This window comes from Leguminivora glycinivorella, chromosome 19 (assembly GCF_023078275.1).
Source record: "Leguminivora glycinivorella isolate SPB_JAAS2020 chromosome 19, LegGlyc_1.1, whole genome shotgun sequence".
NCBI lineage: Eukaryota > Metazoa > Arthropoda > Insecta > Lepidoptera > Tortricidae > Leguminivora > Leguminivora glycinivorella.
This window is the reverse complement of record NC_062989.1, coordinates 6,718,642-6,746,104: the sequence shown is the minus strand read 5'-3', so window position 1 is coordinate 6,746,104 and position 27,463 is coordinate 6,718,642. Positions and strand designations below refer to the sequence as shown.

The 27,463-nt window shown below is 37.1% G+C and overlaps 2 protein-coding genes across 2 annotated transcripts in view; one reads left to right on the top strand and one right to left on the bottom strand.

The window, feature by feature from the left end:
* LOC125236461 (vacuolar protein sorting-associated protein 33A) overlaps positions 1-4,723 on the bottom strand; it is a 79,315-nt gene extending 74,592 nt beyond the window's left edge. The window contains exon 1 of the mRNA XM_048143273.1: positions 4,708-4,723. The gene's annotated coding sequence lies outside the window, so the exon portion shown is untranslated. The remainder of the gene's footprint in view (positions 1-4,707) is intronic.
* Positions 1-27,463, top strand: part of LOC125236750 (small G protein signaling modulator 2-like) — a 195,097-nt gene that overhangs the window by 39,530 nt on the left and 128,104 nt on the right. The window lies entirely within an intron of this gene.

Here is a 27,463-nt window from a genome sequence, read left to right as displayed (position 1 = left end):
TAGCTTTTCTACGAGTATTAAGACAACATATAGATAGATAAAATTATAGAACATACCAGTGTTAAACTGCTGGCACGGCAGTAGACCTCAGGCACCTCTCGCTACTAGATGGTGTGCTCAAATTGTTGCACCCATGCGATTAAAACTGCACGAGGCCATCCGCTTGGCGTGAAGCCTATGGAGGGACCTAGTCTTCAACAGAATGACATGATGTCATGATCCTCAGCATTGAGGGAACGACTAAAGAAGAAGAAGAAACTGCTGGCAGCCATTCTCGTCGTACTTCCTGTTATACTTTTAAACGAGCAATTCTTGTATATTTATATATGTATAATAATATATCGATCGACGATCTCGGAAACCGCTCTAACGATTTCGCTGAAATTTGTTATGTGGGGGTTTTCGGGGGCGAAAAATCTATCTAGCGTAGTTTTAGATCCCGTAAAACGCGAATTTTCGAGTTTTCATGCGTTTTTATTTCGCGTTAGTAAACGTAAAATATGGTCGTTAATTTCGCCGACCGCGCGTCGGCTCCGCGTAGCTCAGTCGTACGACGTCGGTCTAATGTTCGCAGACAGATCGCAGGGTTCCGAATCCCGGCCAGTTTTTTTTTTGAGTTTTTTTTATCTAAAGACGTGATATAATAAAATAGAACCGAGCGAAGCTCGGTCGCCCAGCAGGGCAATCATGGTCGCGCGATAAATGATAAAACATCGGGCCGTCCCTATCGCACTTATAAATAGTGCGGTAGGGACGGCCTGATGTTTTATCATTTATCGCGCGACCATAATTGCCTGCCAGATATTAATATATTAATACATCGTAGCTACCTAAGTAAACATCTATATGTGGCGACTGGCGTACTATTTCTAAAGGGTCCTTAAATATCCATATGCTTATTATATTGACCTTTATGTGATAGACGGATACATATGTATGAGTAATGCATATTTCATACAGGATGTATAGCATATCAAAGAGGGTTCACCAGACCGGCGAAGGCAATTTACCTACCGTTTTGATTTTGAGTAAGACGCAACACAGGCCTTACACAGCCCGTTTTAATAACTTGAGGACACATTTTCCGTTGAATTATATTATGGTAATTAATTATTCAAATCTTAAAAGCGGGACTTCTGGTAATTACAATTACGCCTTGTGGATATATTATGTAAGGTGAAGTAAATCTTTTGCTACTTAGAACGCTTATGTATTTAAATTATAACCGTTTATTTTTTAAACCGTTTATTATTTTGCCCTTTAAAATGACTTTGCCCACCTCTTGTAAAAGAGCAATAACTCGTAAATAATTTTTTAGTTGTTACACAGGATTAAAACGAAAATATATCGGAGTTAATTCGCTATTAAGTGCTGTACTGTTTTTTTTATGGGATAGGAGGCAAACGAACAGACAGGTCGCCTGATGGTAAGCGATCTCTGCCGCCCATGGACACCAGAAACACCAGAGGTGTTGGAGGTGCGTTGCCGGCCTTTAAGATGGGTGTACGCTCTTTTCTTGAAGATATACTGTGGCGCGAGAGGCATGTTAAGACGATACGGTAGGGGTCAATTCTCCATACAAACGCTCTCGACTATTTCCTCCCTGGTTTTTGAAGATAGAGCAATGATTTTTTCAACACAGATTGTTATTATTTTTATCTGTGTCGGACCGTTTTGATTTTTTTGATATTCTTCTTTTTAAAGATTCTAGAGCCAATCAAAAAAATTTCAAAAACGGCCTTTTTCATTGTGGCGCAAAAAAAGGTGTGATACTCAATATTGGTAACAATTAACCAAAAAAGCTAAACGGTCCGACATAGATTATTTCATTGTTATTCAGATTCTCAAATTTCGTTCCGATTGATTAAGTTTTGGAGGAGGAAAGAGTCGAGAGCGGAACCTCGATTTTAAAGATTTTTTTGAAATATCTTTTGACTGAGTTGTACTTAATGGACAATTGTTTTTCGATAAATCTAGTTAATAACACTTGTATATTTAACTAAAATTCCCAAGTTAAAAAAGGGGGGTTCCTTTCCATTTTAGCATTTTCGCTACCTTAAAGGGCAAAGTTGTAAACTTTTACGATACTGAGCTAAATTGAAAATGTGAAATAAAGTTCCACTTTATAATAATTATTTATTACCAACGAGCTATATTATAATAATTATTTGTTACCAATTAGCTATATACATACATAATATATTGTGTCATGACTTCTACATAATACGAGTATGACTTGTTATCAAAATATTCGCAAATAAGGAGATCATGACGGATTCAAAATTATATAAAAATAGCTTTTGTCTCGCGGCTTCGAGAGACAAAAAGTAGCCTATGTCACTCTCCATCCCTTCAACTATCTCCACTTAAAAATTTTCGACAATACGTCGCTCCGTTTTGCCTTGAAAGACGGACAAACAAACAGATATACACACTTTCCTATTTAAATATAGATCTAGATATAGTCCCATTTATATATAGATCTAGATTTATATATTAAATAGTATGGATCTATTAAGAGCGTTATAACATTTCGGCGTCGGGCGAAATTAGGTATTTTACCCGCCGCGCGAGCCCAATATGCCGACCCTTTCTAGCACGTCTTATCACTCGCTCGCACTACAATAATGGACAAAACAATCTTGATCCTTCCTATGGAATTTTGATAACAACCACAATCTACTATCTCGATATAAACTTTTGATTTCTAATAAACATTATTTTGTACGAAAAGACTAGAATATAGCGCAAAATAATATTAATTACGTTAAAATTTATTTAAAAATTTAAAGTAATAATTATAAACTGTGATCATATTTAAGTAGATCCCATCCCAAATGTTTGCTTTTGTTATATGATAAGTATTAGAGTAAAGTATATATTAATATGATGATAAAATAAGTCAAATATAATTCTAATTACTTCAAGGTGTTACTCAAGGTCTGATGATGGAGAGAGATTGTGGTCACCAAAAATCAACTCGCATATTTGAATAACATAAAAAAACGAAGTGGTTCAGTTACATGGGTTTATTGGTACCGGTGACCACCATCTGGCTCCAACATCAGACCCTCAGTACCACCTCTTGTCAAAGGTCTTATTAAGAAGAAGTAAGAACCCAATGAGCCTGATTACTAAATGGTTTAGTTACATGGATCACTGGTACTGGTGACCATCATCTGGCTCCATCATCAGACCATGAGTACCACCTCTTGTCAAAGGTCTTATTGAGACGATCCCAATGAGCCTAAAGACGATGTGGTTTAGTCATATGGTTCATTGGTACTGGTAACCACCATCTGTCTCCATCATCAGACCCTGAGTACCACCTCTTGTCGACGGTCTTATTGAGACGATTTCAATGAGCCTACATACGAAGTGGTTTAGTTCCATGGTTCATTGGTACTGGTGACCACCATCTGGTCCCATCATCAGACCCTGAGTACCACCTCTTGTTAAAGGTCTTATTGAGATGAACCCAATAAGGCTAAACACAAAGTGGTTTAGTCATATGGTTCATTGGTACTGGTGACAACCATCTGTCTCCATCATCAGACCCTGAGTACCACCTCTTGTCAAAGGTCTTGTTGAGACGAACCCAACGAGCCTAAACACGAAGTCGTTTACTTACATGGTTCACTGGTACTGGTGACCACCTTCTGGCTCCATCATCAGATCCCGAGTACCACCTCTTGTCAAAGGTCTTATTGAGACGATCCCATTGAGCCTAAATACGAAGTGGTTTAGTCATATGGTTCATTGGTACTGGTGACCACCATCTGGCTCCATCATCAGACCCTGAGTACCACCTCTTGTCAAAGGTCTTGTTGAGACGAACCCAACGAGCCTAAACACGAAGTCGTTTACTTACATGGTTCACTGGTACTGGTGACCACCTTCTGGCTCCATCATCAGATCCCGAGTACCACCTCTTGTCAAAGGTCTTATTGAGACGATCCCATTGAGCCTAAATACGAAGTGGTTTAGTCATATGGTTCATTGGTACTGGTGACCACCATCTGGCTCCATCATCAGACCCTGAGTACCACCTCTTGTCAAAGGTCTTGTTGAGACGAACCCAACGAGCCTAAACACGAAGTCGTTTACTTACATGGTTCACTGGTACTGGTGACCACCTTCTGGCTCCATCATCAGATCCCGAGTACCACCTCTTGTCAAAGGTCTTATTGAGACGATCCCATTGAGCCTAAATACGAAGTGGTTTAGTCATATGGTTCATTGGTACTGGTGACCACCATCTGGCTCCATCATCAGACCCTGAGTACCACCTCTTGTCAAAGGTCTTGTTGAGACGAACCCAACGAACCTAAACACGAAGTCGTTTACTTACATGGTTCACTGGTACTGGTGACCACCTTCTGGCTCCATCATCAGATTCCGAGTACCATCTTGATGTGTCTTATCATCTTGACCGTATTGTAATTTTCGCATATTTATCATCAGAACGTTGTAATACTTAAACATTCAAACATAACAAAATATTACAAAAGCAAATATTTACGGATCTAGGATCAAATTCGTTGGTCGCTGTTTACACACACACAATGCGAGGATAGCCCGTGTATAAACAAGGCGTCCGACCCACACAACGATAAATATTCTCGACAGGTTGATCTGTGTAAGTTGTCCCCCAATATTTATTTATTCTTATGTACTGATAACATAACTATGGTTTTCGATACTGACTCACTCTTTGACAGCAACAAACTTGTGCACATAATCCCGGCGCAAACAAAGTATCGCGTGTTCCATTGTGAGCACGGAGAAGCTTTCACTCTCCCGCGGCGCGTGGCGAGCTGGCGAGCAACAATGCCTGCCTTAGTCTGAAAGCAATATTGTACACGCGTTACTAGATATTTTCTTTATTTTACATACATACATACATAGGTACATACATACATACAATCACGCCTGTTTCCCAGAGGGGTAGGCAGAGATCACGGATTTCCATTTACTACGATCCTGACAAATCACTTTCGCTTCAAACACTTTCATAACGTTTCTCATACACGCTCGTCGGTTTCAAGTACTTCTGACCTGGCCTTTTTGCAATATTTCCCCGATTTGAACAAGAAAAGTTCGCCTAGGTCTTCCACTTCCAACTGACCCTTCCACTCTTTTTTCATATACTTTCTTCGTTACTCTCCTCTCATCCATCCTCTCTACATGCCCGAACCACCTTAACATACCCATCTCAATCTTTCTCACCACATCTACAACCACTCCACACTTGTCTTCTCTCTTATCACATAATTATTTACAGTGAGATCTGTATACCTAAGTATTGGGAAATTAACTTGCAAGGCTTGATCGGCATAGACATTTAGGTACATTGCATGCTAAATAAAAACTTGTAAATAGTGGCAAAGCACTCCAGCAAGAAAGGATAGATGTCGCTGTCACCTTAACTTAGGTACCTTCTAACTCCAGAATATCTACCTAGCCAAAGTGACAATAATACGAATGCTACGAAATGTAAGCGTTTCGTAGCATTCGTAGCTAGCTGCCTTACCGTGGCGTGACAGAGCCAGACCGTGTTTCGATGGCTACGAAGCGTCAACGATTCGGTTATGTTATGTAAGACGGCAGGCCCCGTAGCCAAATGGCATATCTGACGCCGCAGAAATGTAGTTTGACTCTGTCGCGCTAATACGCATGACCGATAGAGATAGACAGCTATCTATGAAATCTACGAAAGAGATATATTATTATAGTGAGCGTTTGTGTATTCGGCTACGCACAAGGGGTGTTACACGCACGTCGCCTTAATAGTACAACCTTTTTTGCAGAACCCTATGATATAGTCCCCTGAGAAAACCTCAAGTAAGTCATTTCACGAAGAAAATTCACAAAATATAGTTTATCTACGATGCTATTTTAAGATGATATGGCTTGAAATACATGTAAATGACGTTACATTAGCCTAAAAATGTTGCTAAAACGTGAAATCTCATTTGAAATTCAGCTCAAGGTTTAAGGCGTTTGAAATTAAATCATCGTTTGGAGGAATAAGTACGTGATATAAAGCGGAAGTGTCATTCTCATCGCCACAATAGTAATGGTGAAAGGAAAGTATGAACTATGCAGTTGAAAATTGCAATAGCAAAAAAAGTCTCACATCTGACCATTCTGCATAAAGAAGGAAAATTTTCCACACATAATTAATGGAACCTTGAAACCGTTCCACGGGGTCCACTTTCGCAGGGTGCTCTTGACTGAGCAGAAAAGCGGACCCTGGCACTAGATCGGGAAAACGCTAGGTTCAAAAAGATATGGAACCTTGAAACAATTGCGCTATGTACGACAAAATAGTAAACCACCAAAAGTTTTATGTAAAACATTGCCAAGACGAAACTATACAGCTTCCAAGCTTCTGCTTCTACAAGCTGTGACTTCAAAGACTATTGTTAACGCCTCGTCTTCGTTCGGGTATCTTCGGGAGCCGTCGCCGGCGCAATGCATGGTCCGGGGCCCCTTCGGGTGTCATTTAACTCACCTCATCCGCGTCCTCAAGATATTCTGTCCACCCCTACATTCGTGGACAACTGTGCCTACTTTAACTAAAAATATCTGGGCGACCGAGCTTCGCTCGGTTCTATTTTAATATATCACGTCTTTAGATAAAAAAAAACTCTTATAAATACAAAAACAAAAAAATGAAAAAAACAAAAACTTAATTTCTGACCGGCAGTTCGAAACCCTGACACCTACGATCTATCTGCGTACATTAGACCGACCTCGTGCGACTGAGCTAAGCGGAATCGATGCGCGCGCGGCGTTAACCCATATTTTACGTTTACAAATGCGAAAGAAAAACTCATGAAAACTCGAAAATTCGCGTTTTCATCTAAGGCTACGCCAAGCGATCGATTTTTCACCCCCGAAAACCCCCACAAAACAAATTTCAGCGAAATCGTTAGAGCGGTTTCACAAGATCGTCTTATATAAATAAATCAATAAATATACAAGTAATTTCGTTTAAATATAGATATAGCTTGGTCGTCTTGGGGCCATGAAATGCTGGGCAGTTCGATGCGAAGACTTGCCGGCACGTGTAATAATGCATAGGTCCACGCAGTTATCCCAGTGGAAACCCGACCCAAGCGTTGCGGTGAACGCACAAGCTTTCATAAATCAGTGACCAAATTTAAATTAGACATAGGAGGCGAAAATTAACAATACAGATAAACCCGAAACAAAAATGTAGTCCACGGTATCCCAGTGGACCCGAAGGTCCCGCTGCTTTCATAAAGTTGACCAAAATGGATAGAGATTATTTTTTAAGTCTGTTAAAAATCAAAATCATTGACTTTTCTAGGGCTCTGCGTAAATATATAAAAGAAGAAACTGACTAACTAACTGACTGACATATCAACGTACAGCCGAAACCGTTGGTCCTAGAGATTCCAAATTTGGCACAAAGGTTCCTTATGAGGTGTAGACGAGCACTAAGAAAATATTTTTCAAAATTCACATCCTAAGGGGGTGAAATAGGGGTCCAAAGTTCAACGTTTGAATACGGAAAAAGCTAGCTAAAATAATTTGGTTAGCTAACTTTACTGTAAGGTTGTAATTGGAACAGATGTAGGCAGTGCAAAATGAATTTCCTTCGTGTTTTCACGGAAACTCACGAGCGTCTCACGCTATTTCGGTCAACGTTAGTACTTATTGCATTGTAACTAACTAAAATAACAGGAAAAACATTTCACACTACGCTAATTATGTGTAAGGTACAGCGGGGCAATTCTCGACTGGGGGGGAAATGTAACTAATCCATTTTTTTCCATTATTATTATTGAGTTCTACATGTATCCACTGAACGCCTACAATATTTAACCGGTGTGACACTCTATTTAATAATGCAAACATTGTAAAACATGGAAAAAATGGACCAGTTGCCCCCAGTCGAGAGCTTATGTCTGACTATATAATTTACCTATTTCACAGCGCCAGATTACATTACACTGAAAGTGATTAGTACCAAGCTATTAGCCTCTAAGCTCGTGTAAGCCCAATAAACTATTCACGTTCCGCTAAACAAAGCACCGGCCCAATCGATGGCTCCGTTTAGTCAACATTTACTTAACCTATTTTTGGTTAGCATGTGTCATCCGTGCCATCTCATACATCCTTTATATAAGCAGCTTGAAAATACTGAATATGTTACTGATTTTTCAGTACAGATGGTGTTTTTTTTACGCACTAGTGCGAGAAGTGGTTCATTATATGGCAGGTCGTAACTTCGGAGGTCCATCTGTATTGAAAAACGTCGTTCGATACACGTGCGAAAAGGGAATTCGTAACTCGTGTCGATTAAAACACTCCCTTCGGTCGTGTTTAAATTTATCGCCACTCGTTTCGAAGTTCCTCTTTTTCGCACTTGTATCGAAATGTACTATTTTAACATATAGGTACCTACTTAAACAGTTTCACAGAAGATACTAATAGGCTTAATGTTGCGCAAGTAAAAGTAAAAATTAATCAATGTTATTTTGAATATTCGGATATTTTATAAATGGGACCAATGAGTGAATGGAAATGTCTATAAGTGTATACATATGGCTCCTGAGTTCTTCACTGGATACCGTAACAGGGAACGTTGCCGAGTGGCACAAACGCTCACGAAAAGAAACGCTCGTAGATATCTATCTCTATCGCGCTTGCGTATTGGCGCGACAGAGCCAGACTACCTTTCGCGGCGTTTCGTTTCCGTTTCGTGTCGTAGAAATGCCATTCGGCTACGGGTCCTGGGTACGTAGCCGAATGGCACAAACGTTCACGAAACGAAACGCTCGTACATATCTATCTCTATCGCTCGTGCGTATTGGCGCGACAGAGCCCGACTATCTTTCGCGGCGTTTCGTTTTCGTTTCGCGTCGCAGAAATGCCATTCGGCGGCGGCAAGACATGAACCACTTTACCATCTGCAGAGGGTGTTTTTTTACGCACTAGTGCGAGAAGTGGTTCATTATATGTCAGGTCGAAACTTCATTATATGTTCGGTCGTGTTTTAATGTATCGCCAATCGCCACTCGTTTCAGTCTTCCTTTTTTTGGCACTTGTATCGTAAAGGCTGCCAGAGCTCAACGAGGGTGCGGTGTGCTGATGACGGGAGGACTTACGGAACTAACTTGTTCCGTCTATTGTCCTTTGAGTCGTCGGCAACCCGAACCCTCCTTGGAACTTGTACACTCCTTTTTGCTGTGTACTTAACACAGCAAAAGGGAGTGTACAAGTTTCTAATGGGGTGGCAACGCGCATGTGACACTGTTTGAGTTGCAGGCGTCCATAGGTTACGGTGACCGCTTTACATCAGGCGGACCGTATACTTGTTTGCCACCGACGTAGTATTAAAAAAAAAAAAATGTACCTACTATTATAGTTTAATACAAAAACTGTTTACAATACGTACGTATTGTGTTTAAAGGAAGGCTCGCGTAAACACCGGCTTTTACATAATGATTGATTAGGGCGAGGTCAAGGGCGGGCCCAGGGACGCAGCCCGGGCAGGCCCTGGTTTGGGCCCTTAGCGCCTGGGGTTAGGGTGACAAGGCTATGTGTTGGTAAAAGATTACTTTTATAACTTGTTTTAACCCCAATAATGCTTAAATGGGACCAGGGTAGCCAAATGCACAAACGCTCACGATAATATATGTTTCGTAGTTATCTATCTTTATCGCTCTTGCGTATTGGCGCGACAGAGCGGGACTGAATTTATGTCGGCGACTTATAATAATAATAAATAAATAAATAAATATTGGGGGACACCTTACACAGATCAACTTAGCCCCAAACTAAGCAAATCTTGTACTATGGGTGCTAAGCGACGATATACATACTTAAATAGATAAATACATACTTATATACATAGAAAACACCCATGACTCAGGAACAAATATCTGTGATCATCACACAAATAAATGCCCTTACCGGGATTCGAACCCAGGACCGCGGCTCAGCAGGCAGGGTCACTACCGACTGAGCCAGACCGGTCGTCCAAACTTCCGTCGATGATTGCCATTCAGATACAGCTTTTTTTGTTTGTTTACTTGTTTAGGCAGTACACAAGAAGAGATATCCAAACAAGATAAACACAAAAAATATTTTGACATGAAATTTGGATATGTACACAAATATTAACGGTATTTGTCTGTTGTTTGTTATTTTACATTGCATTAAACTTTGATTATAAGTAAAGTAGATAATGGTGCTCCCATACTGGACTGTTATAAATGTTACAAAACACGGTAAGACAGAGACAACGCGCCATCGCCCAATCGCGCTGTCCCTTTCACATCGTGTTATATAACTTATATAACATTCATAACAGCCAGTGTCGGAGCACCAAGATTTTGGATTTAAAACTTTTTTTTGTGTCTTGTGGGTGGTCTTGTGGTAAAGACATTAGCCGCGTATGCAGAAGACTTGGATAAAATTTCCAGCTCGGTTATTTTTTTTTTCTTCAGTGTATGTATATAAGATGATTCGTATTTTAAAGAGATTACTTATCATACCCATTTCTTTTAGTAAAGTTGTGGTATGGTTATAAATAGAAATAATAATTATTTATTCGTGTAAATTCAGCGCTTCCAGCGCTGATCTTCCGATGCAACCATTCGGTGAAAAACGACGATCCGCGGCTAAAGCACAGTATAAGGATAAATCAGTAGTTAATCTCCGGCAGCGGCGACGCGGTCGTTACTACTGCGCAAGGTCACGCAGGGTTGTACCTGTGCTACTGTCCTACTCGTAGTAACTGTGTATGGCGCTATGCTAGTACCAACGCTCTTTCTACCTTTTTATCTAATAAAGATTCAAGTACGTGTTTGTTTCTTAAATACTGACGAAATCGTATTTACATAAAATGTTTGAATAGATGTTTGCACAATATTTAAGTAGGTACCAAACTTTCGAGCTAGATAGATCGCAGCATCTACCTAAATGTCGTTACAGATAAATCCTTATTGATTGTAATGTGTCATTCTAGCTTTAAATCTCACTTTTACGCCATTTACGTAAGCAATAATGTACCTAACACTGCAAAAATATAACACCCACTTACTTTTCTGGGTGTCTAGGAATTCTAAAGAACATTCTGACATTTCCGCATTTTGAGAACTGTTCTCCATACACCCATAAACACTACAGTAACGAAAATATGTCTTCGGTGCTGACGTGGCTAAAGTGTAGGGTAAACTCGCCTAATTCGGTGACAGGCCTAATTCGGTGATACAAGCTTTGAATCACTATTCCGAAAGACGATTTTTGGTTGTTTCACCGAATTAGGCGTGTCACCGAATGGTTTACTCTACCAACTACTTTTTACGCATGAAATAAAACTATGAAAACGGATTAAATCGCGTATAATGAATTTACAATATCACGACGAAGACTGTGAGGCATTTGTGTTGTACCTATGGTGTTGGACATTTGCAGTTTGTTTATGTCAATTTTGTGTAGATTAATTGATTACTTAATTGTTTTTTTAACATAGTACCTAATGGTAATTTTTTAAATATTGTGTAACTAGCTTTATTTATAGTGTGTGAACCTGCCTTAGAAATCTATATTATTTATGGTCATGGTTCGTTAATATTTCTTGTATGTGGGTAGTTGAGTAGCTTTTGCACATTGTAATTTTTTTTTCCTCAGTCACACGTTGACCACGAACGCTGTAAAGTGTTCGAAACGTCGGGATGAATTGTAAATTCATTATACGCGATTTAATCCGTTTCCATAGTTTTATTTCATGAGTAACTATCGCGATAACCGGAGACAATATTACTTTTTAACCGTCGCCTCATATCTCTCAAGAAGGACGGTTATCAAGTCGTCTGTATGTTTTTTTTTTTTTTTTTAATGTTTGTTCCTCGATATCTCCGTCGTTACTGGACCGATTCTGAAAACTTTTTGATTGAATGTATATGCATACAGATTGGTCCCATTTTTCTCAGAACCCAGTTCTGATGATGGAATCCTGGAGAAATCGAGGGAACTCCTCGAATCTGAAAGGCATACATATGGTGATTTTTGTGTTTTTAAAGGAACAGCATGTATTTAGGTACGGAACAGTGACATTTGCTGCAGTGGAACTGCTGATGATGGTCAGAACGGAACTCTTCAAATCTGAACGGCACGCTTATATTGATGACATGACATTTGGTGCAGTGGAATTGCTGATGATGGTCAGAACCGAACTCCTCAAATCTGAACGGCACGCTTATATTGACTTTGGTGTTTTTATAAGAACAGCATGCACTTTCGTCCAGAACAGTGACATTTGGTGCAGTGGAACTGCTGATGATGGCCAGAACCAAACTCCTCAAATCTGAACGGCACGCTTATAGTGACTTTGCCATTTTTATAAGAACAGCTTGCGCTTACGTCTAGAACAGTGACATTTGGTACAGTGGAACTGCTGATGATGGTCAGAACCGAACTCCTCAAATCTGAACGGCACGCTTATAGTGACTTTGGTATTTTTATAAGAACAGCATGCACTTACGTCCAGAACAGTGACATTTGGTGCAGTGGAACTGCTGATGATAGTCAGAACCGAACTCCTCAAATCTGAACGGCACACTCATAGTGACTTTGGTATTTTTGTAAGAAAAGCATGTATTTAAGTTCAGAACAGTGACATTTATTTAGTTATGTTTGTTAAGCATATTGAGTTTTCAAGTCAAAGTTTGTCAAGCTTCGATTTCTTATAATATAATCGGATTCATGAGGAATTGAGGAAACTCCTCAAACCTTAACGTTATACGTATATACTTAACTAGATTTTATTCTTAAGGAACAAAATACAATTTGTGCACTTTATCGTCACATGGTTATTTAATCATATGATTTGAATTAACTATGTTGTTGTTTATTTGTAATTTAGCAATTAATTTTCGAATTAATTATTTCAGAAAAAACACGATTTAATACTATAAGCTTAATACACAATACTATAATAAAAAACTCGATTAAATTAATATATTACTACCAATATATTACAACTATAATAATATATTTTTTCCATTAATTTTTATGAATGGAGGTTATTTCAGTTACAAAGTTGCTCAATGTGGTATTATGTAAACATTTAATTATTGAATAAGATTTCATTATACATTTTTTAACTTGAAAAAAACTGGATAATGCTAGTCTGGCTCGAACACCGAAGGTTACGTGTATATTTTACTATTTTTTTTCTCACAACTATATTAATAATCATGTATGGTGTAATACGATTTATTTTCCAAATTTCATAGTTTAGGTCAACCGGAAGTACCCTATTAATTTTGACTTCCTTGAGAGTGTAGATTTTTTTTCAACTCAATTAACCTATGTTGTATTTACTTAGAAATAAGGTTTTTTTACAGCTTCAAGGAACGGTACAGTACACTTGAGTATAGGGTTTTTTCCGAAATAAAGAATATTGACAAATTGATAAACGGATTGACAAGAAAGTACATAATTGTATAAGGGTTCCATTTTTCTTTTTTGATCCGAAAACGATAAACAATCTTTGTCACTCAAAACTTTGTGTGATTTCTCAAGTCAGCTTTTTTTTCATTTATTAAACATTTTATTTTCATTTATTTATTTTAAAATGTTTCCAGAAAGGATAGATAGATCATTATCACACAAAATTTCATACAAAACGATGTCTTACCAATGCAATGTTAAATCACTTGCTATTTTTTTGAGTTACTTAGCATAACTTTATCGTATTTCGATAGTTTGTAATATACGTTTACACGCACTGAACCCTACACGAAATTTTAAACAAGTTTTAAGAGAGTCATTTGTGTTGCCATCTAATAATTAAAGCATTAAAAGCAGTTTAAAAAAATACTTACACATTTCTACATAATCCAACATTCGCAAGTAGCTTTCACCAGAACCCGAAAGGCGACGGTTTTTTTTTCTTAAAAATTATTACGCCTCAACTACGCGCTCCTATAAAATATTTGACATTACAGATAACGTAGGAAAAGTTTATAGCAGTGTAAACAAGTAGGTACTCACCGAAGGACAAAATAAAGTTATTGGTGCGAAAATATTTACTGACGTGGAAACAAACTGTACATGAGCACAATAGGTCTTTGTTTTACGAAGGAGGCAAAGTTAAATAAATATATTGATACCCAAGCAATCGAAAATCGTTGCGAGGGTTTTAAGGGCATCTTCTGGGCGAGCTCACTCCATCGTAGGCCACGTCTTTGCCTTTGGCTAGTCTGTGGTCAAGAGTAAGCCCATTTATAATTAAAAAAAAAGACTTTCAAGGCACGTAGGTAAAATATGCAGGACCTCCTGGCAATCACACCGGAAGCAAGGGATTGGCTACTTAAATTGGATTTTATATGCATGTATAATAATTTAAATTTTAACAGGAACAAAGCCATACGACATAATAATAAGGCACGTAGGTTAAACAAATTTTCCACCGCGTGGAACACAACATTTTTCACAACACCAACACGAGGAAAATAATAACTGTAAATTATCGTATTAAAGCAAATTCATTAATTTATTAAACTTTCAAATCTACCAGCCAGCTTTGGGCATCATGTTAAAATTTATACATATGAAATTACTTTGCACTCTCGTGGATAAAATTAAAATTTCTCATACGTTTTTGCAATGTCAAGAGAGCTCTACCAGTTGGTTCTGGTAAAAATCATGTCACAAAGTCCTATGTGAAACAATGTAAGTTTCTGTATTATGAATTTTTAACTACTTACCTTGTTCCGACTTGAGCTTCGATGGGTAGGTTGTTTTTTTTAGAATGTCACGGAAACGAGAATTGGAAATTGAATGAGTTTTTGAAATTTGTAATCTAAAGGGCACATGTGAATGATATAGAATAGAAATAGCCAAATATTTAAAAAAGTCACACACGCTATTTAATCTATCAACATGTCATCCGGCACTATTTTTGATTTATTTAATTTTTACGTAGTAATTATGATGCAGTGGAAAAATAAATGTTGAATGGGCAAAGCCGTTAAGTTAATACCTAAGTATTATTCTTTGAAATAAAATGATTTAATAGGTACTTGAATTTTATAAATCCAGTAATAATAAAACTGATCTTAAAATAGAAAATGTTTTTCTCCGTAATTGGCCTTGTTTAGCACATCTGTGTGTTTCATTACAAACGGGCAGTGATAAATTAAAGTGGCTGTGATGGATGTAATAAATGATAGAAAACCTTATTTTGGTAATGAGCAATTAATTACCATTCACGTATTTATGTGATTGTTATTTATAATTAAATAAAAAAAACCGGCCAATAGCGTGTCGGGCCACGCTCAGTGTAGGGTTCCGTAGTTTCCCGTATTTTCTTCAAAAACTGTTCAACCTTTCAAGTTCAAAATAATTTTCCTAGAAAGTTTATACATATAAAGAGATACATTTTTTGATTTTTTTCATATTTTTTAAACTTATGATTCTAAAGTTAGAGGGGGGGGGGGGACAGATTTTTTCTTACTTTGGGAGCGATTATTTACGAAAATATGAGCATTATCAAAAAATGGTTTTAGTAAACCCCTATTTATTTTTAAATACCTATCCAACAATATATCACACGTTAGGGTTGAAATGAAAAAAAAAAATCACTCCCCACTTTACGTGTAGGGGAAATACCCTAATAAAACATTTTTTTCCACTTTTTATTTTTGCACTTTGTCGGCGTGATTGATATACATATTTGTAGCAAATTTCAGCTTTCTAGTGCTAACGGTTACTGAGATTATCCGCCGACGGACGGACGGACGGACGGACAGACAGACATGGCGAAACTATAAGGGTTCCTAGTTGACTACGGAACCCTAAAAATATTAATTTTAATTATAAAAAATATAGTTTTTTTATACTACGTCGGTGGCAAACAAGCATATCTACGGTCCGCCTGATGGAAAGCGGTCACCGTAACCTATGAACGCCTGCAACTCAAGGAGTGTCACATGTCACTTATTCCGTTTTCACATAATCCGATCCGATACCGGATGTCGGGAAGATTTCAATGGAAAAAATCCAAGATGGCGCCTGTAATGTATAGGATATCGGACCTACATCCAATAACAGATCGGATAATGTGAAAACGCACTTAATATGAAATACCTACTTAACATACAAAAATGTGTGCTACCGGTGAAAGATTATTTAGGTAGATTACTCTACTCTCTTTCACCTTTATGTAGCTTATTACCTAATCTCCGAATAATCCCTCATAAAATTTGAAGACCTAGATATAAAATTTACCTAAAACGTTTCATCATAACATAAGAATTAGATAGATAGATAGATTTCTTTATTTCTTTAAGAAAAAGAACACAGTATTTCACACAATTATAAAATAAAGGATTTTCCCTAAAAGATCGTCAACATAAAATTATACTTAAGGGGCTGACAACACCCAATTGCGTAAAATTGATGTTACTTGCGCAGTTTTTTAAGACAAACTATTAGTCTTAGTAAGGCAAGTAAATTATATGTTATTATTCATTATATTTCAAAGAACATAGCCGTACTCGATACACGATTTAATGAAATCGGCTCGATAGAAAAAAATTGCAAAGATTGGTCTCGAGTTCGTCATTAAACGGTTGTGTGTCGTTCAATTATTCACTTAGTTGTCTTTAGTAAATATTATAATAACACATATATACATATCTAAAACACTAACGAAACATTTTGCACAAATAATGCATCTTTCTATTTTATTTTAATATTTTTCCGCACTTTTCGTACCTATCCGCCCTCTTTTAGTGACATCGCGCTCTCACTTACTCCCATACGATTAGACAGTGTACGCTAGCGTCAAGGCCATCGGGTGCTGTCAGCGTTTTAATTACAACAGAACATACAAATAAAATCATTAAAAATAAAAACAATGTCATATATACCTATAATAAAAAACAAATGTCAATGTATAAATTGCTAGGGCTAAGCTATAAACCTAGGTCAAAATGTCAGTATAATAAAAAGAAATACATATTGAAAAAGAAAATAATAAGTTAAAAAATAACTTCGTCAAAATAAATCCAAACGTCAACGATTCCTAAAGGCATGGTTTAAATTATTACTCAGAGCGGAAAAGGGTAAAATTGTTCGGACAGCTAAGTATCTCGAATATTTCTTCTTATATCCAAATATGTTTCGCACAGATATAGCAAGAAAGTTTTTATTAGTTATTCAGATAGATAAATTGGATGTTATTGAATCGAAAAAGGGCCAAATATATCTTATTTTGTTAGCAAATTTCCTTGATTACACGCACAGTCAACAACACAGCTGTGACTACAGACATAGTGCCAAAAATATGTGTACACACCTTAATGTACAGGAAATAAAGTTCTGTTCTGTATACATATTTTCCTCTAAGGCTCTAGTTTGAGGAAAATGTTAGGATGTGGAGGGGGGAAGTGGGAGATGGTTAGCATATTGTGTAAATGTGGCTCGTCGACCGCTATTAGGGTCAAATGGGGATGCTAGGGTTAGCCATCTCACACATTGTCGACCTTTGATATTTCAATGAAGCGTGACACCGCGTTTTTCGCTAGGCGCAAAAGTAATGACTGGTTTTAGTATCATAAATTAAAATTGATATCATAATAGTACCAAAGACATATGTAACTCCTTATTATAGACGGATAAAGTCTAAGAAAAAAAAACGTACCTCAAAGCCATAGAGAAAAAGGTACGGTGGCCTAGATGGCGTTACACCTTTGGACAACGCTTGGCTAGACGGCGCTAATATTAATATTTGACATTTTAATACATAATATCAAGCTAAGAATATGGGCCAATTGTCAAAACTGAAGTTCAAAAGTTCTAAGCTTGTGTCGAGAGATGGTAGTCTATGCATTGTTATTACACTTTTTACTTTGACAGTAACTATCTATAATACCTTGTACTATTATATATAGATATTATATTTAGATAGTTAAAGTAAAAAAAAAAGTTTAAATTAGTCTTAAGTTATGTTTTAGTTTTATATCAAAACTGTATTTAAGTACCTATGTCTAGAACAATGAGCGCCTCTCGCCATCAAACGTTACAGTTTATAAGTTTTTTTTTGTGAATAAAAAAAAAATCTTTGATAATACTCGATCCTCTTTGATAGTACCGACGTAAAAAGAAAGTCAGGACGACCACGAAAACGATGGAGTGACGACATTGCAGCTACCGCCGGCCCAACATGGATGAATAAGGCAAAAGACAGGGACCAATGGAACAAATTGGAGGAGACCTTTACCCAATAAAATGGGGTTCCTAACAACCACTAACAACTAAGAAAAAAAACATACTAACAATAAAATTAAGTCTAAAATAAAACTAATAATAGATAAATCAAATTTATGTGAAAAACAATAGTTAAAATTATTGTAAAACAAGTATTATTATGTTACTGTGTAACTGTAATGTATAAGTAGTTGTTAAGAAAATAAAGAGGCTTTCTATCTATCTATCTATCTATCATAAAAGTAAATCAAGTACACCGGTGGACGCGCCGGGTGAAAACTGAGTGTTCAGTTTTCGCGGCTAATGTCCTTACCACTAGACCACCCGACTACTTCTTCCATTAAGCATGGTCATATAAACATCACGGAAAATTAATGTAATTTTCGTTTCTAAGTTTCGGAAGGCAGTGTGGCGGCTTTAGCTATTAACCTCCACATGTAACATTTTTAAGCTTTCTGGTCGCTGCGATGTTTTGATTGAGAGGTGTCAATATCACGTATGTATTTAAACACCTTCTTGAGAGGTGTCAATATCACGTATGTATTTAAACACCTTCTGTGTGTATCCGTACAATCAATGTCATTTTCTGTGATGATTCTCTAGTAACGAATTCTAAAACGTCGAAATCTCGTGGACTCAGATGGCAACCCTAGGTTCGTTAAAGCAACCATTCGACTTTATTCGGTCGTCAGGGGTGGCTCTTAATCAAACGGTCCCATTATTTACTTTTGTCCGAGTTTGACGCGAGTAACCGCAGCAGCCCTAGCCGAAGTGAAAATCGTTAACGCTCATGTGGCGAAACCACAGACATTTCGCTAACTTTTAAAGACTACTACAATGTGCGTAAGAGAAGCTATCACATCCCACGAGTGCAAAAGAGGTAGACTTAGAAAGAGAAGAGGCCGCTAGCGGCCTCTTCTCTTTCTAAGTCTACCTCTTTCGATGGCCATCGGCCATCTCAATTTAGTGCGTTTTCACATTATCCGATCCGATATCTGATGTCGGACCGATATCCCATGTTACATTAGAGGCGCCATCTTGGATTTTTTCCATTGAAATCCTTCCGACATCCGATATCGGATCGGATAATGTGAAAACGGCCTTAAGTTTAACGGATTAACTGGACTTTACAGTACAACAAATTGTATTTAGATAATACTTATAAAGGGGGTGATTTATATTGCGACTAAACTGTTAGAAAAAAAAGCAAATGATTCAAGCAACCATATGTAGCTATAGGTATCAGGCCCCGTAGCCGAATGGCATTTCTGCGACGCGAAACGCCGCAGTAAGGTTAGTCTGTCTCTATCGCGCCAATACGCAAGAGTGATAGAGATAGATAGCTACAGCTAGCAGTTCTTCTGAATTTAGTACTCCCAATGACAATGACACTTGAAATAGTTTTAGTTTTGGTCGCGCTTTTGATATTTGACAGTAGTTCATTGATATGTTATTTCTGTAATTGAAACACAGTCTAGCCCTGTCGCGCGGGTCGTATTTACCACTACAGGCCCCGTAGCCGAATGGCATTTCTCCGACGCCAAACGAAAACGAAACGTAGTCCGGCTCTGTCGCGCCAATACGCAAGAGCGATAGAGATAGATATTTACTAGAGTTTCGTTTCGTGAGCGTTTCGTGAGCGTTAGTGCCATTCGGCTAGGCACCCAGAAGAGCAATCTAGCTACGGTACGCTAAGGAAGCGTAAGTGATTGTGACGTTGGCTAGCCACCCAGGACGATTGTGTAGAGTTTTTGTTCATGTAGTTAATTACGTTTTTGCAAAGTTTCTGTAGGTTTTCTTTTGCTCAAAGTAGAAACTGAATTACTTAGTCAGCTCTTTACTGAAATAAACTACTTATTCGTAACATTATTTTTAAGTACTTATCCATAAAAAACAGCTTTGTCTGAAATATTATCGTCATTCCGTTGACTGAATAAATATGTTAATACTAAGATGATATTTACTTTTTTGTAGTAAATTTCATCTCATCTTTACTTTAAAACTTAACATTGACTAATATTATTACATTAGAGAATATTGTTTAAGCAGATTTTATACCTGAATAAAGTGATGCCAAATAAATAAATAAATAATAAATAAATAGGTGCTTAAATAAATTTGACACTCTCACAGTCTGTCTATTACATCACCGAAAGCTGCAAGCTGTGATTAAAGACGGACAACTCAGTGGATTTTACTGAGTTAATTTGACACGCTAAGTACTTAGATACGTTTGCTTGATCTATGGTATAAATGACATCTGCGTACTATGACGTGCTAAAAGCCGTTCAGTTTAGGTTGAGAGAGAGGGACGGAGCTATGTAACTGCTATAGCTGTGTCCCTTTCTCTCAACCTAAACTGAACGTCTTTAGTACGTCATGGTAACCCCCCTGATAATTTATAACATTAGTTCTGGCATTTTTACCTCCTTTGAATTCAGACGGAACGGATATCTATACTAGTCTTGTATAATGTGTCGAAGTAAAATCAAAGATCCCACATTGTCATAATTGTGTATAATCATAGCTGGGCACCGTTAATCAAATAGTTAACTTCGATAATCGCTAATCCGTTACTATAAAAGTTAACTTCGTTAATCGTTAAAGCGATACATTTCAACAAATTTAACGGAAGTTAAAGTTAATCGATAATCCGTTAATCGTGATAAAAAAATATTTTTACTGTAGTGTGCGTAAGTTTATATGTTACTGTAAAAGCCCGAAGTTCGCCAAAATCTCTTAAAAGATCCCAGCTGCCAATTGGTAAAAGCGAAATGTTAATAAAATAAATGTTCTCTATGGACTTACACCGACGTTGGTTCGGTAAATCCAGTATAATAGTATAATAAACTTTAGCAGGTTCCAACAAGTATCCAAAAGGCCAATATCAATTTATCAAATCTAAAAGTAATACTACATAGCGGTTATGAGTAGGTAACTGAATTATTATCTGTGGGACTTCTCGTTCATTTCCTTTCCCGACGAGCTTCCCCGGCTTTTCGGTATTATTAGTATAATTAATTAATTTTTCAATTCGCCGTCAACTGAAAGCCACCACAAGCTTCTGTCATTTACATTTAAATGGAATCTGAAATTGCGTTAATATTATAATTTATAATAGGCAGAAGCACTAATTGTACTTAATGAGAATCATTTTAATAATTCATCAAATTTAAGTATGTACTGGTAAAGTCACGGACTTTAATTGTTGATCCACTTCTAGCTCATTTTATACTATGTAGTTTAGAGTAGGTATTTATAATATAAGTTAGTTTAAGATTTTTGCATGTATGTATTTGTAATTTGATTTTTTTTTACCTGTATCTTTTTATTTGACACATAATAAAACTTGTGAACCTCTATTTTATACTGGTTATGTGGTTATCTCAAGTTAAGCATAGTTAAGCTATGACGTAATACCAGTATAAAATGAGCTAGAAGTGGATCAACAATTAAAGTCCCTGACTGTATGTACCTGACAGTAGCCTGTTTCACTACAGTGACAATTGTCGCAAGACAGTTACACTTCGCCGTCCATTGCCTGTTCAACAAGGTAATATTGACGCTGAGTAACAATGTTGTGTTGTCCTGAAATAGGCACAGAATTGTCAGTGTCAAGTGTCAAGTGTCACTGTGGTGAAATAGGCCACAGTAGAGTTGTGCTGTTCTCGGGAACGTTCTCATTTTACTATGGAGAATATTCTCCTGAGAGAACATTTCCCATACAAACGGGAGAACATTCTCGGGAACGGCACAACTCTACCACAGGCAAGTATAGTCGCGCGATAAATGATAAAACATCAGGCCGTCCCTATCGCACTATTTGTAAGTGCGATAGGGACGGCCTGATTTATCATTTATCGCCCAATCAGCATGCTTATTACTTACGCCTAAACCCTGGGTACTAATTAAATAATAAAATTCGTGACCTTTAGGTACTGAAATATAATCGTGTCATACATAAATAAAATAAATAAAAATAAAAATCATTTATTGCAGACCATTGATCCATAGAATATATTAGTAACAATTTTAACTTACAAACTATGTTAGTAGATTTATACATAATATTGTCAGGACTAACAATAGGTAATAAATAAAACCCCTTTGTGTCTCAAAATATGTACGGTTTTTTAAACAATACTAAATGGGTTTATACCTAATGATTGATTGATTAGCTGTCAATAACCCATTTGTAAATTACAATTTTTACAAACAACTTATTATTCCGATCGATTTTTCTAAAAATTAGGTAGAATTTTCTAAAGTTGTAGTGTACATGTTTCTGTATTGAGCATACAGCTTTATACATAACTAGCTTTATCCCGCGGCTTCGCTCGTTTTAAATTCGAAAATTGCGGATTGCTCCATACAAACTTCCACCCCCGTATTTAGGGAAGTGGGGGGTTAGGAAGAAATAAAAAGTAGCCTATATCACTCTCAATCCCTTCGACTATATCCACTTAAAAAATCACGTCTATTCGTCGCTTCGCTTGGCCGTGAAAGACGGACTTGTTTGTAAACAGACAGACACACACATTCGCATTTATAAATTAAATAATAAAGTATGCATTATATTTGACGACCGATCTGCCTGCTAAGCCGCGGTCCAGGGTTCAAATCCATGTTTTGTCTTTTACCGCGGATGGCTGACGTCAGAACTAATTATGCAGTCAATTTTCTTATTTTTACTCTGATGAATCCTTTCATAGGCTAAGGACAAAAGAGCTAAAGACGAAACTTTCATAGGCAGACATAATGGATTACAATTATCGTTAAATACCTAATGATAAACTCGGCTTAGGTACCGACCATAACTTCTGGTCGGTTATTCCAATAGATGACCTAGGGTTATAAAATTTATGAAGATTCCGACTCTGAACGACCATTTTAGTCATAAAGGCGAAGGTTAACTCAAAATAGCGGTTACCTAGTCTGTTCACGTGTAGTGAACATACCTACTGACATCAGCAGCATCAATCTGGGACAAGAAACTGCATCGGCTCACGTGCGTGCAAAAACTACGTTTGCACTTAAAATGTTCATGAAGAAACTGCAGCGTGGTATTACACAAACACTGTAATAATCACTACATAGTATAAAACAAAGTCGCTTTCTCTGTCCCTATGTCCCTATTATATGTATGCATAAATCTTTAAAACTACCCAATGGATTTTGATGCGGTTTTTTTTAATAGATAGAGTGATTCTAGAGGAAGGTTTACATGTAGGTATAGTACCCGTGCGAAGCCGGGGCGGGTCGCTAGTTTTGTATAAATAGTCTGTTAAAAGTGTAAATAAATCTCTTTGATCCTGGACATCGTGGCTGTATCATTTGAGTATAAGGTTTTCCTCTCACTGTTGGTAGTATTTTTAGGAAAAGTTGCACGCTGTCTGTGCCCACCCAGCCTTTATAAACTTACTAGCTTTTGCCCGCAGCTTCGCTCGTGTTAAATTCGAGAATTGCGGATTGTTCTATACAAACTTCCACCCCGTGTTTTAGGGAAGTAGGGCTTAGAAAAAAATAAATAAAAAGTTGCCTTTATTACTTTCCATCCCTTCAACTATCTTCACTTTAAAAAATTACGTCAAGTCGTCGCTCTGTATTGCCGCGAAAGACGGACAAACAAACTGACACACACACTTTCCCATTTATAATATTAAGTAAGTATAATAGATGTGTTGATTTTAACTATAAAACTCCCGTGAGACTCATACATATTTAAAAATATTTTAAGCGGGTTACGCACGTATTAAGTCGATATAGCGTTCGACATGTTTCGGTTCAATTTCGAGAACCTTTAAGAGTAGCGACCCCGCCTTTACATGTCGAGAGCGCGACGCATAACATGTCGAACGCTATATCGACTTAATACGTGAGTAACCCGCTTAAAATATTTTTAGATGTGTTGATTTTTTTAGAATATTGATTCGGATGCCTTCCTTGGTCTTATGTTCTCCTAAAGGAGCTCCCGAGCTTACTCTAACAAAATATTTCTTTGACACGTTCTTCCAAAATATGTCAAGGTTACCCTTTTCGCAACAGAAAGGTTTTCAGGAAATCGTTAGATGAGAAAATCGGGTTCTTATAGCCGTCTTCGGAAAGTTTTTCCTTCTAAACAAATTAATTGCATTGAGCAGCTTAGAGTATATTGAATAGCTTGGACGACATAGACACGAGATAGGGTTATTATAGAGGTCTTACAATAAAGGCACGAGATCGGGTCAAAATAAAGGTCTTCAAAAAATACTAATAATTCATATGTTTTTTAAATATAAACATATAGATTTTTTCCTTTTTTGTACATCACTGTCAATTGATGTCTGCAATTGGAATCCTAGGCCGCTGTAGAACTATGTCATAGTGACGTTATAAATCAGATTGTAAGAAATCTCTTATTGCTTGTCATTTTGACTTGGTTGTAGAGTGGCCTAGGGTTCCAATTTGTTGACTGTACTTTCGATAATATAGTAAGGTACAGCGGGGCAAATCTCGACTGGGGGATAATTTGTAACTAATCCATTTTTTCCATTATTACACTATGATGTTGAGTGAGTTCTACATGTATCCACTCAACACACCTACCATATATAACCGGTGGACACTCTATTTAATAATGCAAACATTGTAAAATATGGAAAATTGGACCAGTTACATTTGCCCCCCAGTCGAGATTTGCCCCGCTGTACCTTACCTACGAAGTACCTCCACATATTAATGCTTAACTCTTACTAGTTCCCTCTGACGGAAGCAAACTACAAAACCTGAAGTTTAATCCAATTCTCGGCATAATCCGCTTCGTCAGTGTCTCTTAAAAGGATTGTGTTCGAGCCGATATGTAGTTTTGTTTAGGTTAGTTACTCGATTTCCCAATAGATGTCGCTGTTACAGATGGAAACTAGATAACGATAGGTTTTTATAGAATATATGTAAGAAACTGTCATATTAAGAATAAATGTTTGGTATCGTAGCAACGTGTCTCTTTCAAAGTGGTCCTTCGAAGGTAGAAGTGAAATGACATAAGTGACATTAGTAAGAACATTCAAAAGTGATTCATAATAACAGTGAAATAGAGTCAAGAATCTGAAATGAAGTCTCAGAACAGTTAGAAAGTCATTCGAGAAAAGAACCATCAAAAATGTCAATCAAAATTACAGAACGAAAATTCAAGATTCCGGAAGATTACATAAATTAAATACAATTTCAAACCTAGAAGATTTCACAGACTTGGAAAAAAAAAGAATTCGGAAAATTCTAGAAAGACGTCAAACAACAAAACAACAGAATTCATGATTTTTATGTGAATTTTTCCTAGTTTTTCAAGAAAATTTATAGCTCAGAAAGATATTACGAGTTTTGGAGTCCTAATAGTTTCGTGAGAGTATGAGTTTCAAACAAAGATGAGTCCGATTTTAGCAACATTTTCATAAAATCAAGCCCCCGAGATAATTTCGGTAAGCTAACTCCAAGATGTCGGAATTATTGCAAGAGTTGATAGCGGAGCAAGAGTTTATTTATGGTAGAATAGTAAAAGCACGAGAGAATTTCAAAAATTTAACAAGCGAGAAGTTAACAATGGGTCATGTCAAAACCAGAATAGAGTCATTGCAAGAGTATTGGAGCAGATTCTTCGCAAACCACATAACAATTACGAGACAAATCAAGCCGGAAGACCGAGATGCTTTCGACTATTTAAAGACAGACATATTTTTGTGCGAAGAAGTGTACATCGAGTTGAAAGCCGACATGATAGATGTTCGAGAACAGCTCCAAGAGGAAACAAACACAGAGTCACAAGTCAAGTCACAGTCATTTCATAGAGAATCAGTAGCCAAACCAGAGTTATGCGAGCAGCGTCATTCGTCAAGCCAGAGTAAAGAGTTCACATCAGAGAAATACAGTTCAGAGAGAAGTCATCACACGTTGTTGCGAAGAGAGTACAGTACACCTTACCAATCCACTGAGTTAGAAAACGAGTTGAAGAGCATATTCGTAAACAAAAAAGAATACATGAATGATATAGAAAAGAGAAAAAAGTCGGAACACACAGAGCAGAGAAATTTGGAGATGAGGAGAAATTTCAAATCAGAGTATAAGCGCAAGAGGAGAGATTTCAAACCCGAGTATAAACGAGACGAAAGAGAGAGAGAAATCGACGAGATTCACGGAGATAGAGCTTTATTTGGCATACATGAGAGAGATGAGTTAAACCGCATGCCAAATAAGTTAGAATTCAGAGAGATAGAGATTGAGAAACATACACTAGAAGAGACAAACAAAGAGTTGTACAAGAAAAGAGTTATAAAAGAAGAAAATAATGGAGAGATAGCGTCGCACACATGGAGGTCTATAGAGAAAATTCTGTGTGACAAAAAGAAAAGTGAGAGGCACAGTGAGGGGAAGAGTCGACGTTCGTCTAACATGATTTTTAGACATGCCTTTATTATCCTAGACACTCAACCCGTTAAGCAAGCAGAACTTGCGGTAACATTGCTCAATGCTACATCTGGGAGCTTGAAACTTACAATTGCAAGCTTGCAACGTTTGAGCAACGTTTGAGGTATATTGATGTTAAACGAATTCGGCCGCGCTGTAGATAAACCCTGTAAGTTTCCCAGATCGGATTTTTACAACTTTCTATAACTTTGAATAGCAATGTTGCTGATACATTGAAATATAAACTTACTGGAAAGTTATGACGAAAACTTTTAATAAGTTCATTTTTCTACATTGCAACAATAGCACAATATGAAACTTGTACGTAACTTACACGCTATTCATTACGGCAATGTTACATTTACAATACACCAATAAGTTTGAAGTTTTATATTGTATTAACTTTTCACAGATACCTTTTAATAAGTTACAAATGTAACATTGCTTTAAATAACTATTGTGAAGTTCCTTGCAAGTTTCATTTTTGTACATTGCAACAATAGCACATTATGCAACTTGTACGTAACTTACACGCTATTCATTACGGCAATGTTACATTTACAATACACCAATAAGTTTAAAGTTTTATATTGTATTAACTTTTCACAGATACCTTTTAATAATTTACTAATGTAACATTGCTTTAATAACTCTTGTGAAGTTCCTTGCAAGTTACACTTGTAATGTACCTAAAAGTAGCTCTCATAATGTTTCATTTGAAACTTCTGCTATGGTTATATTTGGTATGTTGTGTCAACGAATCACT